The following is a 14,812-nucleotide window of genomic DNA, read 5'->3' on the forward strand; positions in this document are numbered from 1 at the left end:
CGCCGGGCCCGGCTGGCTCACGGTAGGTGCGAGCTCTGGCCGGGGCCTTCCGGGGCCTCGTGGCGCCCAAGGGAGGGGGGGGGGCTGCCGGGCCTGGGCCCCCTGCTGAGCTCAGCACCGCCGGCTGGGGGGAGACAGGGGGGCTGACACCCCACCAGCTTTAGGGCCAAGGGCGGGTGTGCGAGCAGCCTGCTGCAGAGGGTTTGGCTGTGGGGTTTAACGGCTCTTCGTTGGCTGAGTCTTAAGGCCAAGCGGTCATCCTCGCCGGGGCCCCTGAGCTGGTGGAAGGTGGGCCCTTGGGTGACCGCGTTCTCTACTCCGCGGCCGGAGCCTGAGGGCTGTAGGGTGCCACCGCGGGAGTCACGGCCCAGGCAGGGGCCACTTGCCTGCATGGTTAGGGGAGGTGCCTGTGGGCCCCAGCCTGCGGGCTTTGCAGGGCTGCGGACTACCGGGGACACGGGGGACAGGAACCCAGCCTCTGGCAGCAACTGGGCCACCCTGGGCACTAATTAGCGGGAGAACTGTCCTTGCCTGGAGAAGGATAATGGCCGTGTGTCGTGTGAGTGAAAGATAAGGAGAGACAGGAGCGTTCACAGTTTCACGAAACCTTAGGTCATCCTACTTCCCCCCGGCCTTTTTTTTCCCAAAGAAAGTAAGAAGCTGAGGCCAACCAAAGCTGGTGGCAGCCCCAGCACCAGGGTCCCGGGCACCTGCCTTCCAGCGCGTGGTTCTTTCTGCTGTGTCATGTATCTCAGCACCTTATATTTCTAGAGCACCCTTCTGCCAAAGAGCTGAAGATTTATGTTTGTTTCCATTGAATATCACGTATTCCCTCCAGACCCCTGTGCAGGGAGAGTGAGAAGAGGATCCCCTCACACCCCTGCGCAGGGGGAACGGGAGGAGGGTTATGTGATTTCACAGATGCGGAGAAGTGAGGCCCCTTGCTGGGTGCCAGAGCTGCACGGCCAGGCCTGGAACCCCTTGCCCTGGGTCCTAGTCACCTTACTGACCGTTTGCTGCTTCTCTTTGATGGCTGGATCTTCAGAGCACAAAAGCTTTCCTTGGGGCTTCCTGTCCCACTTGTCTGTGCGCTGTTCTTGTACACGTTCGGGAATGAGTGGGTGTCCAGTGGGTCATAACACTGAAACACAAAACCAAACGGTCATCTCTGGGCTGAGATTTTGGGAGGAGAGTTTAAATCTTTTTTTTTTGTTTTAAATTTATGATAGTCACACAGAGAGAGAGAGAGAGGCAGAGACATAGGCAGAGGGAGAAGCAGGCTCCATGCACCGGGAGCCCGACGTGGGATTCGATCCTGGGTCTCCAGGATTGCGCCCTGGGCCCAAGGCAGGCGCCAAACCGCTGCACCACCCAGGGATCCCCGGGAGGAGAGTTTAAAAGACAACATAACATGATCTTGACTCTAGAAAATACAATTTCTCTGATTGAGGTTTTACCTCTTGAGAAGCAGAAATTTTAATTCAACCAGACCTTATCCCCATTTGGAGACAAACAATCTTAGCCAGCCTGCATAATTTATCCTCATCAGTGGCCTAATACATTCTGCGGCCCTCCCTGAGAAGACAGCTGGATGCTGAGTTCCTCAATTTAAATGCTCACTCAGTGTCTTTGTGTTCATCCTCCCCCCTGCAAGAATTATTCAACAGATCATTCCCTTGCTCCTTTGCTATTCAGCCCAAGGAGTTATAGATTTAAGAAATCAATCAGGCCTGGAGTGGCAGCATTAAGGTCAGGGCAAAGGCCGTATTGCACCTAAGACGTGCTCCTTTAACTCGTGTCAGCATTTGGACTTAATGGACCGGCAGAGGGGAGACAGGGCACTCAGAGATGATGAGAGTGGTAGACAGTGGCTGCAGATTTCTAGAAGAGCTCATCTTACTTACAGGAATCCCATCAGTAACCTGTAGTACTGCATTTAAGAACATTGGCTTGGAGCCAAGCTGGAGTTGAGTCTGGATCTTGGATTCTTGGCAGGAGGGCCTTCCTCGTATAGATGAACCTCTGAGCCTTGTTTTGTTTTCCAAGTGTAGACTGGGCAAAGAATCTCGACCTCAAGCTAGTGTTATATAGGTTCAGGATGGCATCGGATATAAACCAGTTGACATGATGCTTGTCACATAGCATGTCCCTCTTTGCAGCTCTTATTTATTGCTCCAGAGAAACTTTTTTTTTTTTTTAAGATTTTACTTATTTATTCATGAGAAACACACAGAGAGAGGCAGAGACACAGGCAGAGGGAGATGCAGGCTCCCTGGGGGAGATCCTAGTGGAGGACTTGATCCCAGGATCCCCGGATCACGACCTGAGCCAAAGGCAGATGCTCAACCACTGAGCCACCCAGGTGCCCCCTCCAGAGAGACTTTGGTAACCGCTCCCAGTAGGTCACCCATGCAGGCCCCAGCAAGGCTGTCTGCTCTTCCATCACACCTGGGCTAGGGTGAGCTCTCAGTCACAGGGTTCAGAGGTTGCGTGGGCAGAAATGAGGGAGAGGCAAGAAACCCAAATACTTTCTCTGGAAAAATCCCTGTCATTGAGTTTGCCATGCCACTTAGTTAACAAGGAAGGCTAGTTAGCCCACTGGGCGTCATTAGAGCTGAGCAAGCATGTTGCCAAGGAGCCAGACATATATCATCTTAAAAGGCTGCTCGTGGGTCAGTGGGAAACGGCCTGGGTCTCTCCAGAAGTCTCTGGTGGTCCTGGCTCTACAGGGAACAGCTGTAAGGAAGCCTTTGTGAGTCTCCTGCAGAGGGCCGTTGATGTAATCTATTTACTTTTCTTCTCACTGCAAAAAAGTCTCCTTTCACCCAGTTGGTTGGTGACCTGCACTTGGTATGCAAGTGACATCAAAGCAGGTGTGGAAAAACCAGTTGGATGCAGCAGCCTGGTTGTCCCATAAAGGACTGAACTTGTCTGCTCCTTGGCTTCTGCGGCCTTCTGGCTCTGATGGGCATACCTGTGTGTACACCTGTGTGGGCATTCATAGTTGCACACCCGCCTGAACTTCTTCCACTGCCCTGCAGCCTGCAGATACCCAGGCAGAGCTTCTTGCAAACGTATTTAGCTGTTCTTATCCTTGGGGTCTATGGGATACTACCAAAAATATACTCAAGGCTAGCAAGAGGCTAGATCACCCTTAACCCCTTCTCAGAGATGGTGTCTGCTTTAAACACAATAAAACAGGGGGACCTGGGTGGCACAGTCGGTTAAGCATCTGACTCTTGGTTTCAGCCCAGGTCATATTCTCAAGGTCGTGAGATCGAGTCCCAATGTTGGGTTCCCTATACAGTGCAGCCTGCTTGAGATTCTATTTCCCTTCCACTGCCCCTCCCCCTGCGCATGTGCACGCTCTCACGCTCTCTAAAATAAATGAGTGAATGAATGAATGAATGAATAAATCTTTAAAAAAAAAATAAAAGAGAAGCAAAACAAAAAAGACCAGAAAAGACCTTCAAGCTCCTCATTCCATATCTGCCCCTCACTACCAGAGATCATGTTCTTTCTTTATCAGCCACCCAGACTCCTCCTTGTGTCTTCTCAGGGGCCCCAGGGATGGGTGGAGGGGAACCTGAGCCTGGGGGAGGGAGACCCCACCTGCTTTGTTTCTCTTACACTCAGAGCAAAGTGACACATGCCTAGGGGAGGCAGAGGCCCCTCCTGAGCAGACCTGAAGCCGAGAGGGCATCTGGCAGCTTCACACTGGCTTTGGATAGCAGGGGCTTGTTACTATTTGTAAAACTCCCTTAAACCCAACTACCTACAATGTTTTTTTCGTTGTTGTTGCTTTTACTATTTATTTATTTATTCGTGAGAGACACAGAGAGAGAAACAGAGTCTTAGGCAGAGAGAAGCAGGCTCCATGCAGGGAGTCTGAGGTGGGACTCGATCCAGGACCCCAGGATCACGCGCTGAGCTGAAGGCAGATAGATGCTCAATCACTGAGCCACCCAGGCGTCCCACTTACAATGTTTTAAAATATTTTTTTTTTCTTTCCTTAAGGTGCTCTGGCAATAGAATTAATTTTTTTTCCATGGTGGTAATCAAAATAGGACATATCTATACCGGAAAAAAAAATGATGTGTGTATATATATATTTTTTTTTCATCTATTTGTTCCTGTTATGGAAAGTCTCTGGCTTTAACGTGCTATCTTTTAGAACAGTGGTTCACTTAGGAGGCCCTCAAAAAGTGTGTGTTGAATGAATGCATGCATGTGCACATGAATAACAGACTAATAGCTAGGTTTATGTGGAAAGATGGGCATAACTGTATAAAAAGGTTTAATATTCTCTCTGTGGATCTCTGACTACATGTGTCCTGATGGGTGCACATAACTGCCCCTATTGAAAAATTGTGCCATATCTTTGCACTTCTGTCTGGCCATACCCTAAATACAACTTGAGCTTTTGTGGATATGGTGTCAAAGGGTCCAGAGGACAAATCTGCGGACACTTGCACACAAAGGAGATCCATGTGGCTTTTGGGCCCCCGCCTGAAATCATTTCCTTTGACATTTCCCCAAAACATTTTGCCTCTTACTATTATTATCCAAGGGTGTGAGGGGATTCTCAGAGGTGCTTTGTGATATCACACAGAGGCCAGCAGACTCACCCACTTCTCTTTTCTTCATCCACATCTCCTCTCAGCCACCACTGTCATCAGGAAACCACTGCACGAAGCCACAGTGCCATAGTGCTACTCATAATATATGGGTGCATCTCTTTAAGGTGCTTGAAGCATTGTTGGGAAACACAGGGCATATAGAAATAGAATACCAAAAAAATTTCAGTTGACCAAAAGACTAACTACAATACATGAAAAATAGTTTCAGGGTGCCTGTGTGGCTCAGTTGTTTGAGCGTCTGCCTTTGGCTTGGGTCACAATCCTGGAATCCTGTGATCGAGCCCCATGTCCAGCTCTCTGCTCTGTGGGGAGTCTGCTTCTGCCTCTCCCTCTGCTCCTCCCCCTGCTCATGGCTGATGAATAAATAACATTTTATTTTATTGATTTATTTTTTTTAATATTTTATTTATTCATTCATGAGAGACACACAGAGAGAGAGAGAGAGAGGCAGAGACACAGGCAGAGGGAGAAGCAGGCTCCACGCAGGGAGCCTGAGGTGGGATCCGATCCTGGGTCTCCAGGATTAGGCCCTGGGCCGAAGGCAGGCACTAAACCACTGAGCCACCCAGGGATCTTCATAAATAAAATTTTAAAAGAAAAATAGTTTCACTGATATAAAAAGACTGAATTCAAAAGTAGAATGAACTGTAGAGACTGTGGAATCATGGCTACAATAGGGTGTCCATGTTATAAACATCGGAAGTGTAAATAATATATTACAAACCAGGGTGTGGGGGCAGAAGGGCCGGAGGGAGCACTCTGGCATAGTACCAGCTCAGGTTGAAGCATGCCTCGTTAAAAATGGCTCAACCCTATTAAGTCTATTCACAATTTTAAACGTATATACACGTATGCACGGGACAGGGAGCATGCAAATACACCCTAGGGTATAGCACCCCCAAAGACTGAAGTGGCAGGAAACGGCCAGGTGGGAGAGGTGCACTGTGGCCAGGCCCTGCGCCCTGCCTCACGGGGCCCAGGGAGGGCACCGTCCGACGCTTCCCTCACTTCCAGCATCTGTCTGAACTTGTGAACTGTCCTGCCCTCCCTCACTGCACCTGCCCCTCCCCGGACACCCCCAGCCCACATCCCCAGCCTGGCCCGGCCACAGTACCTTTCTTTTGTTGGTGCTTTCAGCCTCGGGATGTATGGCTGTGCTGGAGGTAGATGATTAATGGGGCAAGAGGCACACCCACCCACACCCACTCACATGGGGCAGGATTGTGCCTCTGCAGACCAGCCTGGGCACCCAGGGTCTTCCAGGCCGGCAGGGGACGAGTAGGGGAGAAGCCAGGCTCTGGCATCAATGACTGATCCTTGAGGCCCAGCGACCAAGGTCCCAGAAAGAATCCTGTTGTTTGCTTTAATCCCCGAGCAACAGGGTAGGACCCTTTAACCTTCCCTTCAGTACCAAAGTGTCACTCAAGAGCGCACATCAACCCCACCCGGCCCTGCCACCCGCCAAACCCACCTGGGCACTTTGGGAGAGGGTGGAGACCGGGATCTTGGGGTGGCTGTGTGTCCTCAGTTCACCCGAGACACGCCAGCACCACCCCACCTCTGCAGCACTTTCCCTGCTCTGAGCCTGACCCGGGGGAGCCTGCTTCCCAGAAGGCCCGCCCGCCCCAGCCCTCTGTTCTCTGGGAACTGAACGTCTGATCCAGGCCTGAGCATGTACAGGCGCGTCTCCTCCTGGCTCTTCCCTCAAAAGCAGTGGTCTGAGTGCAACCAGCTGCCCACCTTCCCGGGGGGGACCTGCCCACAATCTCTCACCTGGGATGTGGGCCTGGCTGCCCCGTCACTCCTCTCCCGCTACATCGACCCTTCCTGCTGGCCTCCCGGCTTGCTTTCTGCCACATTCTGTGGGCTATGGGCTGTGTGTGTCTGTGTGTTGGATTGGGGCTGCACAGTGGCTCAGGGGAGGCAGTTGTGTGTCTCCAGACTGTCCGGGCTAAGGTGGGGCGTGCTGAGTGCCCTCAGGGGTGGCCTGCCCTCTCAAACAAGAAACTCCAGTATATGGTCTCAGCAGGGCTTGAGGGACTTCCCGGAAACACAGCTGTAGACGCCCTGAGCTGGCTGCCTGACCCCAGGAGTGGGGAGGTTCCATTCCCTTGCTCCGCCCTCACCAGGAGTTTAGCCAGGAGCGTGAAAAACGTATATAGATGGTGTTGATTCTGGCAATTGCTACAGACCTCCAAGCTTGACAAATCATAGTCTCTCTACCTTCCCGCCCTCCAATACAACTCCCCCTCTCACGTCCCTGGCTTATTCCTCTGGGCCCATCAAAGACAGGGCAGGAGGGAGGTTGGAGCAGGTAGGAGGAACTTCTTGGAAAGTTGCATGCCTCTCCTAACTGTAACACATTGGAAGACAGCACCAAAGCAGAGAGGGTTTTTGGCTGGCATCACATGCTGAAGCAGGGCACCCAGACTCCCACAGTGTTGAAGATGACACCTGCCATTTATTGAGCACCTACTATGTGCCAGGCAGTGTTGGATGCTTTCCATGCATTCTCTTTCATTTTGGCAACGTATCTGCTGGCAAGGGAGATATTACTACTGCCATTTTGCAGGTGAAGACATTGAAGCTAAATAAATTCTATGTTACTGAGGTTAGGTAAATTGTCCAGGCATCTTATACTCAATTAGAAGTGAACTTGGGCTCCTACTCTGATCCATGTGACTCTGGAGGCCAGATTCTGTCCATTTCCCAGCTCCTGATTCAGTGCTCCGTCCCCTGCACTTCTCAAAGACCTCTGTCATGCGCAGCAAGCAGTGCAGTTCAGGGCACCTCATGGTCTAAGGATTTCTGATTTACTACTGATGAATGGGGGGCATTTTGGTGCCTCTGTGAGGCAGCTGGTTCTGGAAGCCCCGTGTTCATCCTGCTTGCTTTCCTGCCATGCTCTCTCTCCACGTGATGAGGCTGTTGGCTCTGCTGTGGTGTCACAGAGAACAGCAGAGGTACAGAGGCCAGGCCTCTTTGCGTGGGGGAGGCCGAGAGCTCACTGCTTGTGGAGCTTGACCGTGGCTGATGAGCCAGCCTCTCTGGAAAAGCTACCCTGGGATCTCAGCGCAAGAACCGCGAGCTATTGCCCACATAGTTCAGTGTCTCCCAGATGTGGCATCCCGGAGATAAAGGGGCCGTGTTTGGAGAGGGGGTCTTGAGCTCCCAGGCAGGGTGGCTCGGCTGGGCGGGGGCTGGAGCTGTGAACTGACTCTTCCCAGGACCAGGTGGAGAGCTCGGGAGGGATACTGTGGCCGTTACCTGCTGGGGTGGAGGGTGGAGGAGGCACTCACTGCTCAAATCCCTTTGACTCACGCTATCTTCTGGGCTTGGATCACCTGCTCCCCAGCTCTGACGAAGCCTGCCCTGGCCTCAAGTAGGGCAAGGCAGGGGGCCTGGGATCCCGTGAAGAGAACGGCTCTGAGGAATGGTTTCCCTGCGGACAGCAGCCAAATGTGGTGGATCTTCACACGAGCTCTGCTGCTACTGAGCTGTGAGGCTCCCAGCAAGTCTTTTCACCCCTCTAAGTTTTTGCATCCTCATCCCTAAACTTGGGGTAGACCAAAGGAGCGAGAGAACTACATCCACACAAAAACCCACAGGTGGATGTTTCTAGCAGCCTTGCTCATAACTTCCAAAGCCTGGGAGCCAACGAGACGTCCTTCAGTAGGCGAACGGACAGAGGAGCTTGGTCCATGCACACGGTGCAATGTTAGGACCACATGCACTATCCAGCCATGAAAAGACACAGAGCAGCTTTAAATGCACGTTGCTAAGTGAAGGAAGCCGATCCCAAAAGGCTACATACTGTATGGTTCCAACTATGTGACCTTCTGGAAAAGGCAGAACTACAGAAGCAGTAAAAAAATCAGTTGTTGCCAGTGGGGAGAGGGTGGGAGGGATGGATCGGCAGAGCACAGGGGATGTTTAGGGCGATGAAACTCCTCTGTATGGTACTATAAATGTGGATTCCCTATTATTACACACTTGTCCAAACTCATAGAGTGTGCACCACCAACGCCGAGCCCTAAGGTGAACCAGGGCTCTGGATAACGATGTGCAGTGTAGGCTCATCACTTAGGGCAAACGTGCCACTCTGCTGGGAGCAACCCATCCCATGAGGGGTTTTGGCGAGGGGGTGGCAGGAAGTGCACAGACAGTCTCTGTGTACTTGTGCTCAGTTTTGCTTCACACCTAAAACTGCTCTAAAAAATGAACTATATTTTTAAAAATAGGGATAGCAACGTGTCATACAGGCATAGTACTGATTTTGTGAAATGACATATATAGATTGTCAGGCATGTTGTAGGAGGCATATAATGGCACCTGCTGCCATTGCAGTGTGGGTACATGATTTTTCTTTGTTCCTTTTTTGTGACATTTTTCCCACTGGCCAAGAACATTCATTATAAAAACTTAGCAACTGTGCAGAAAGGAAAACCCCCTGAAATCCCATTTCTCAGCGTGAGCACGCCACTTCCAGGTAGCTCTCTGGGACCAGTGTGTATATAGGCATGTGCATATTTTGATATAATGAGGACCATAGAACAAAACTTATTTTTTCACTGATACGTTTGTGGACATTTTTCTAGGTTGACCAAGGTCCATCTACATCATGATTATATAATGGCTAAGTAGTATTTATTTTTAAAAATATCATATATGTGGGGCAGCCTGGGTGGCTCAGCGGTTTGGTGCCTGCCTTGGGCCCAGGGTGTGATCCTGGGGTCCCAGGATCGAGTCCCACATCAGGCTCCCTGCATGGAGCCTGCTTCTCCCTCTGCCTGTGTCTCTGCCTCTCTCTCTCTCTGTGTCTCTCATGAATAAATAAATTTAAAAAAATATATATCATATCTGTAACTGGCCCCCAGTAGGTGGATACGGGGTATTTTTGGCAATTTGTGGTTATAAACAACCATGTGATGAACATTTTAGTGAAGAGATATTTAGATACAAATAAATATACACTCAGGATGAATTACAGTAGGAAATTCGTATTATTGATTAGGTAAGAACCTTCTCGTTTACCCACATCCTCTTTGGTATGGAACAGTATCAGCTCGGTTAACAGTTTCTGAAACCTGAGCAAGATTTTAAAAGTTTGAATAGTAGAGGAGTGTGGGTAGGAAGGAAGGGAATGGACATTTAGGGGAGGACAGAGGCGCTTCTCTGAGGTAGGGAAGGGTGGCCGGTTACCAGGCTCCATGTCCACCTGGTGCCTCACGTACACAGGGAGCTGAGCCCTGAGGCCTCCCTTGCTGGAGCATAGGGGTTCAGCGGAGGTCTGAGGGTGCATCAGGACCTTTTGCGTCAGATCTTGGAGGAAAGTCAGTGGGCACAAATAGGATCTGCATAAACAGGCTTCTGGAATGAGGATGCCTGATGCTGTGGCCACTGGTCAGATCCACCTTGGATTTCGGTCAGGTAATAAGAATAGTTAATATATGTTGAACTCTTTGTATCAGATCTTGTGTTCCTATTTACGTAAGGATCTCATTCAGTTCTCATGGCAAGCCTGCCAGGCAGATACTGCTATCACCTCCATATGACAGAGAGGGAGCTGAGGCACGGAGAGCACTAGCCTGCAATCAGATCCCGCTCACACTCCGGCCAAAGGCAGAGCACCACTCCTTACTCTGGTCCCTCATCCAGTTCATACCAAACCCCCTCTGAATGTTTAATAGTGCCTGGTCCTCTCGAGCACTGAGCGGGGCCCAGAGCAGGGCTTGGGACTTGGGGGAGCGGTGTCACAGAGAGTCCATGAACCCATGGGTCCTTTGGAAGAGGGCCTGAGGTCTGAGGGGAAGTTTGGGGGTGACATGGAGAGGGGCGCTCCTGGCTGGGGGAGCAGGCAGGCTTGAGGCTGCGGGGTGATGGTGCGGTGGGGCTGCAGGTGGTGGAGCGGGATGGGTGGGTGCAGTGGTTTTGGAGGCGACCTGGCTGGTCTCTGAGCAGCCACAGCTGGTCCAGCTGAGAGGCTTGTGTGCAGTGACTCCCGGTGCAAGAACGGGGGACCTTTGAAGGGTCCCACGAAGGTCTGAGAAGGGACCCCTGGTACTGAGGACTGTCCTCATGGACTTGCGCTGGATGACCAGGCCAGCCTTTACTTCTGCTTTTTAAAAACTTAGGTTAACACTGTATTTTTCCAGTGCCCTTTTTTGTTTTGTTTGTTGTTTTTGTTAGTACTGTCTCAGAACAAAATTATTTTACAATCAAAAAGCCACTTGTGTGTTGCTTTGAGATGACTGGCTGGAGGAAGGCTGGTGAGACTGCAGATCACCCACCGGGAGCTGAGTGGGGCAAGGACTCTGGCTGTCAGTGCAGTGCTGGGGGCAGGGGGGCGGTCACTGGGGGTCCCCTGTGCAGTGCTCTGCATCAGGAACCCCACTGAATCCTCATGGTAGCCCTGCGAGCTGGCTCATTCCCCTTGTGTCGAGGGGATTAATGCTCAGAGAAGTTCAATAACTTACCCAAGGCCATGGACCTGGTTGAGTGTGACTGAAGGCCTACCAGATCGTTCGTTCTCTTGCCATTACACCTCAGTACAGGCCAAGTCCCTGGGGGCAAAAGGGGGAAGTAGAAAGGTTCGTTCTGAGGTTTACCTTCTCCAAGAAGGTGTGGGGTGCCCAGAGAATGGGCATGGGGCTCCTGGATTCCCTGTTGGGCCTCAGAGGTGGCTTGGCCAAGCAGGGTGAGAAGGTGCTCTTCACTGACCCTAGAGTGACTGCGAGGAAGGCCTGTGGGCTCGCTGCAGACCAGGCTGTGTATCCTGGGTGCCAGCCTCCGCCCTCGCCCCGTGCCTTGGCCTCAGAGGGAGTTCAGTAGAGAGCTCCGTGTCATCTCAGGGTCTTGCAGGCAGCTCTGGGGTGAAAGGGCCTGAAGTTTCCTTATCAGACTTGCAGCCTTCCAAACCCATAGAAATCTCTGTGTTAAGCCACTGGTTCGTGGGGCTTTGTTACAGCAGCTGGGAAACTAGAGCAGTCTGGGTGCTGAGGGTGGTCCCAGCAGCCCCGTCTCCATCCTGGCACAGGGGTCCCCCCTTGGAGAAGGACCCCTCTTATGATTTGTCTCCATCACTTCTCTTTACGGTTGGCCCCTCTATTTCCACAGGTCCCTCTTGCAGGACCCGGAGGCACATTTATTTTTGTCCATGCATCCCCTGGGAATGGGGCCAAGGTTAAAGCTGGAAGGGAAGGGTGGAGACCGGAAAGGATAATAATTCTATTTTATAGATGACAGTACTAAGGTCAAGAAATGCCAGTTGTCCCAAAGATACTCCGATTAGAACCTAGGAGCGCTGCTCCCTGAACTTTGCTGCCTCTTGTTGGGGAGATCCTCATCCTATTTTGTGACGTCAGAGCGCCCTGCCCTCTCTTGGCCCCTGCGATGTGGGGATGGAATCGCCTGGAATCTGGTCCATTTTTCAAGCTCCCTAGAGCCTCCCTCACCAAGAAAAATACCCTGGCTGCTGTGGCTGGCAGGGGTCTCTGTCCCCTGAACAGGCTCCCTGGAACGTTGGGCAGCCAGGCCCCGCTCGGTGCTGCTCACTCGGTAGCTGTCTCTTCACCTGCGGATCCCGGATCCCGCCTGCCCAGGCAGCAGGCCTTCGCCCACGGCCTGTCTTGTCCTCCTCTCCCTCGGGCGTGGGGAGGTCTGCGTGCAAGGCATTGGAGTTGTCGCCAAAGATCGTGGTGCCAGCTGTTCTGGGAAGGCTGGGCCGTTCCCCAGGGGGCCTGTGTGGCCCTGAGCCTCCCAGGGGCCCCCACCTTTTCTGTGTCCAGATTGAGCACCAGCTGGAGGCCGTGGAGGGCCGTGGATACCCAAGTTGGCTTGGCAGCACCTCACGATGAGCCGTGACGAGGGAAGGAGGGCTGCGGGGGCCAAGCACCGGGTCGGGCAACGCGGCCCTGCCTCGGGAGTCTCGAAGTCTCGTGCGTGTCTCCACAAGAACAGGCCTGCGGGCCGCTCGCTGTGCTGGCGGGGCCTGCTTCCGTGTTTGGAGAAGGCCACGGGGGCTCTGACCTCATCTCTGCTGGCCTGGCCATAGTGTTTCCAGGGCCTGGAAGCATCAAGATGTGCTTCAGTGGTTTTGCTGCAGTCTGTGATTACACCGTCTGATGGAACAGTCGTTGGTGCTCAAATATGCTTTTTATAAAAATCCCCAAATACTCTTCCTGGAGTCTTCTGTTCCCTGGCTCTGTCTAGCTCAGCACTGGGACTGTAAAAACAAAAAACAAAACAAAACAAAAACAAAAAACCCCCCATCTCTCAGAGGTTTTTGGTGCTGTTTTCAGGGGGCACGCGTGCGTGTGTGTGCGTGCGTGTGTGTGTGTGTGTGAGAGAGAGAGAGACGGAGACGGAGACAGCAAAGGGACAGAATATGAGAGAATCGGAGGCACACGTGGACATACAGAGCCTGTGTCAACGGTCCCAGGAGTTCAAAGAAGAGACTGGAAGACTCCGTCCCGTCTCGAGACGCTTTCCCACTTGTGAGTTGGTGGCAGCTCTTGCTGTGAGCTAGGAGAGCTTCTAGCCCTTGCCTCCCTGCCTTGTTTGCACTTCTTGGCATCCCTGGAACATTCTTCATGGCTCAGAGCGCGGCCAGAACCTGCACAGGTGTGTCCCCGGAGCGGGGCCCAGAACAAAGCTTCTCTGTGTGGCTCTGGCCTCGGTGCTGCCTTATCTAAGCCCTGGCATTTCTGGGCACTGTGGGCAAGGGAGGCTTGGCCTGCACATCCCCCTGCACGGTTCACCCCGCTGGGAGTGAGGCCGGCAGAGATCTCCTACTGGCAGGGGCAGGAGGGCATGTGGGCGCTTGGCAGGGGCGGAGTGCAAGCCTCAGACCATGGCTTCACCATTCTGTCTCCAGGTGCGGGGGCGGCTTCCGGGGTGGGGGAGAGTTAGGAAGGCCTAGGCAGGGGTGGGGTCTGCCGGAGGGGACGATGGTGGCTTTCGGGCATGAGGGTGGTAAGCCAGAGAGCTTCTAAATGCCATCCCTGAAGGGTAGCCCAGAGCTTCAACCCACTGAGTCAGAGGCTTGCGGGGTTCTGGGATCTCTGTGTCCCTGCATTTGTGAAAGTGCTCCCCTGCAGACAGCAGTGGTGCTCCTCCTTGGGGGCGTAAAGGAGGAGGGCAACTGCAGGGAGGGGAGGTTTCACTCCAAAACTCCCTAGTGGAGGAGCATGAGAAGAGGAGGCCCGGCCCTGGCCCAAGACGCAGTGCGCTACAGCAGCTTTCAGAAGAGTCCAGGGACGCCTGGGTGGCTCAGTGGTTGAGCGACTGCCTTTGGCCCAGGGCGTGATCCTGGAAACCCGGGATCGAGTCCCACGTGGGGCTCCCTGCATGGAGCCTGGTTCTCCCTCTGCCTGTGTCTCTGCCTCTCTCTCTCTGTGTCTCTCATGAATAAATAAATAAAATCTTAAAAAAAAAAAAAAAACTAAAGAGAAGAGTCCAGATGGGTTTTTGGAGCTTGTTACCAAGGAAGGCAAAGACAGGAGCCTGAGCCCTTGTTGGCCAGAAGTGGTCCCCTAGTCCCCAGATTATCCAAACAAGCACAGGCTGTCGTGTCCCCTGCCACAGCCCATCCCCACAAGTACCACACTCAGGAAGTCAGTCTTCCCAAGGGAGGCTGCACACCCTCCTGGGCTGGGTCTTCTGGCCAAGCTGTGGCACCTCCAGGGCAGTGACCCCAGCTGGCCCAGCAGCTCCCTGTGGGAACCCCACCGAAACCGGCACAGATCTGAGCATTTTACCTGCTGGTGGACTTGCATGGATTTCTTTCGCTGCCAACCTTTGCTTCACTCCCATCCTCCCCGGTACTCTCTCTCCCTTGCCTGGCCAAGCTTCACTGCCTCTTGCCAAAGAGGCTCCAGAGAGACCTCCCCAAGAAGCTGGCAGCCGTGAGCAGCACTGGCTCTGTTGCTAAGCTATGTGTCATTGGGGAAACTCCCTTTACCCCCTCTGAGCCTCAGTTTCCCCACCTCTAAAAAGTAGTTCCCAAGGCTCTTTTTAGATCTGGAGATGAAGTCCTGCTTCCATGGAAGTGAACATTATCTATGAAATGTATGCTCTCCCTGGAGCACCTGATTTGGGATGTTGTCTAGAGGCCCTTTCGGCTGGAGTAGAGAAGTCACCTCCACATTTCCAGTCGGAGTAGGGTCAAAGAC

General features: G+C 52.7%; 1 protein-coding gene across 1 annotated transcript in view; it reads left to right on the top strand.

Moving 5' to 3' along the window:
* The window catches only part of RASSF5 (Ras association domain family member 5), a 67,253-nt gene that overhangs the window by 9,909 nt on the left and 42,532 nt on the right, over window positions 1–14,812 (top strand). The gene's annotated exons all lie outside the window — the stretch shown is intronic.

Source organism: Canis lupus, chromosome 38 (genome assembly GCF_011100685.1).
Source record: "Canis lupus familiaris isolate Mischka breed German Shepherd chromosome 38, alternate assembly UU_Cfam_GSD_1.0, whole genome shotgun sequence".
Lineage (NCBI taxonomy): Eukaryota > Metazoa > Chordata > Mammalia > Carnivora > Canidae > Canis > Canis lupus.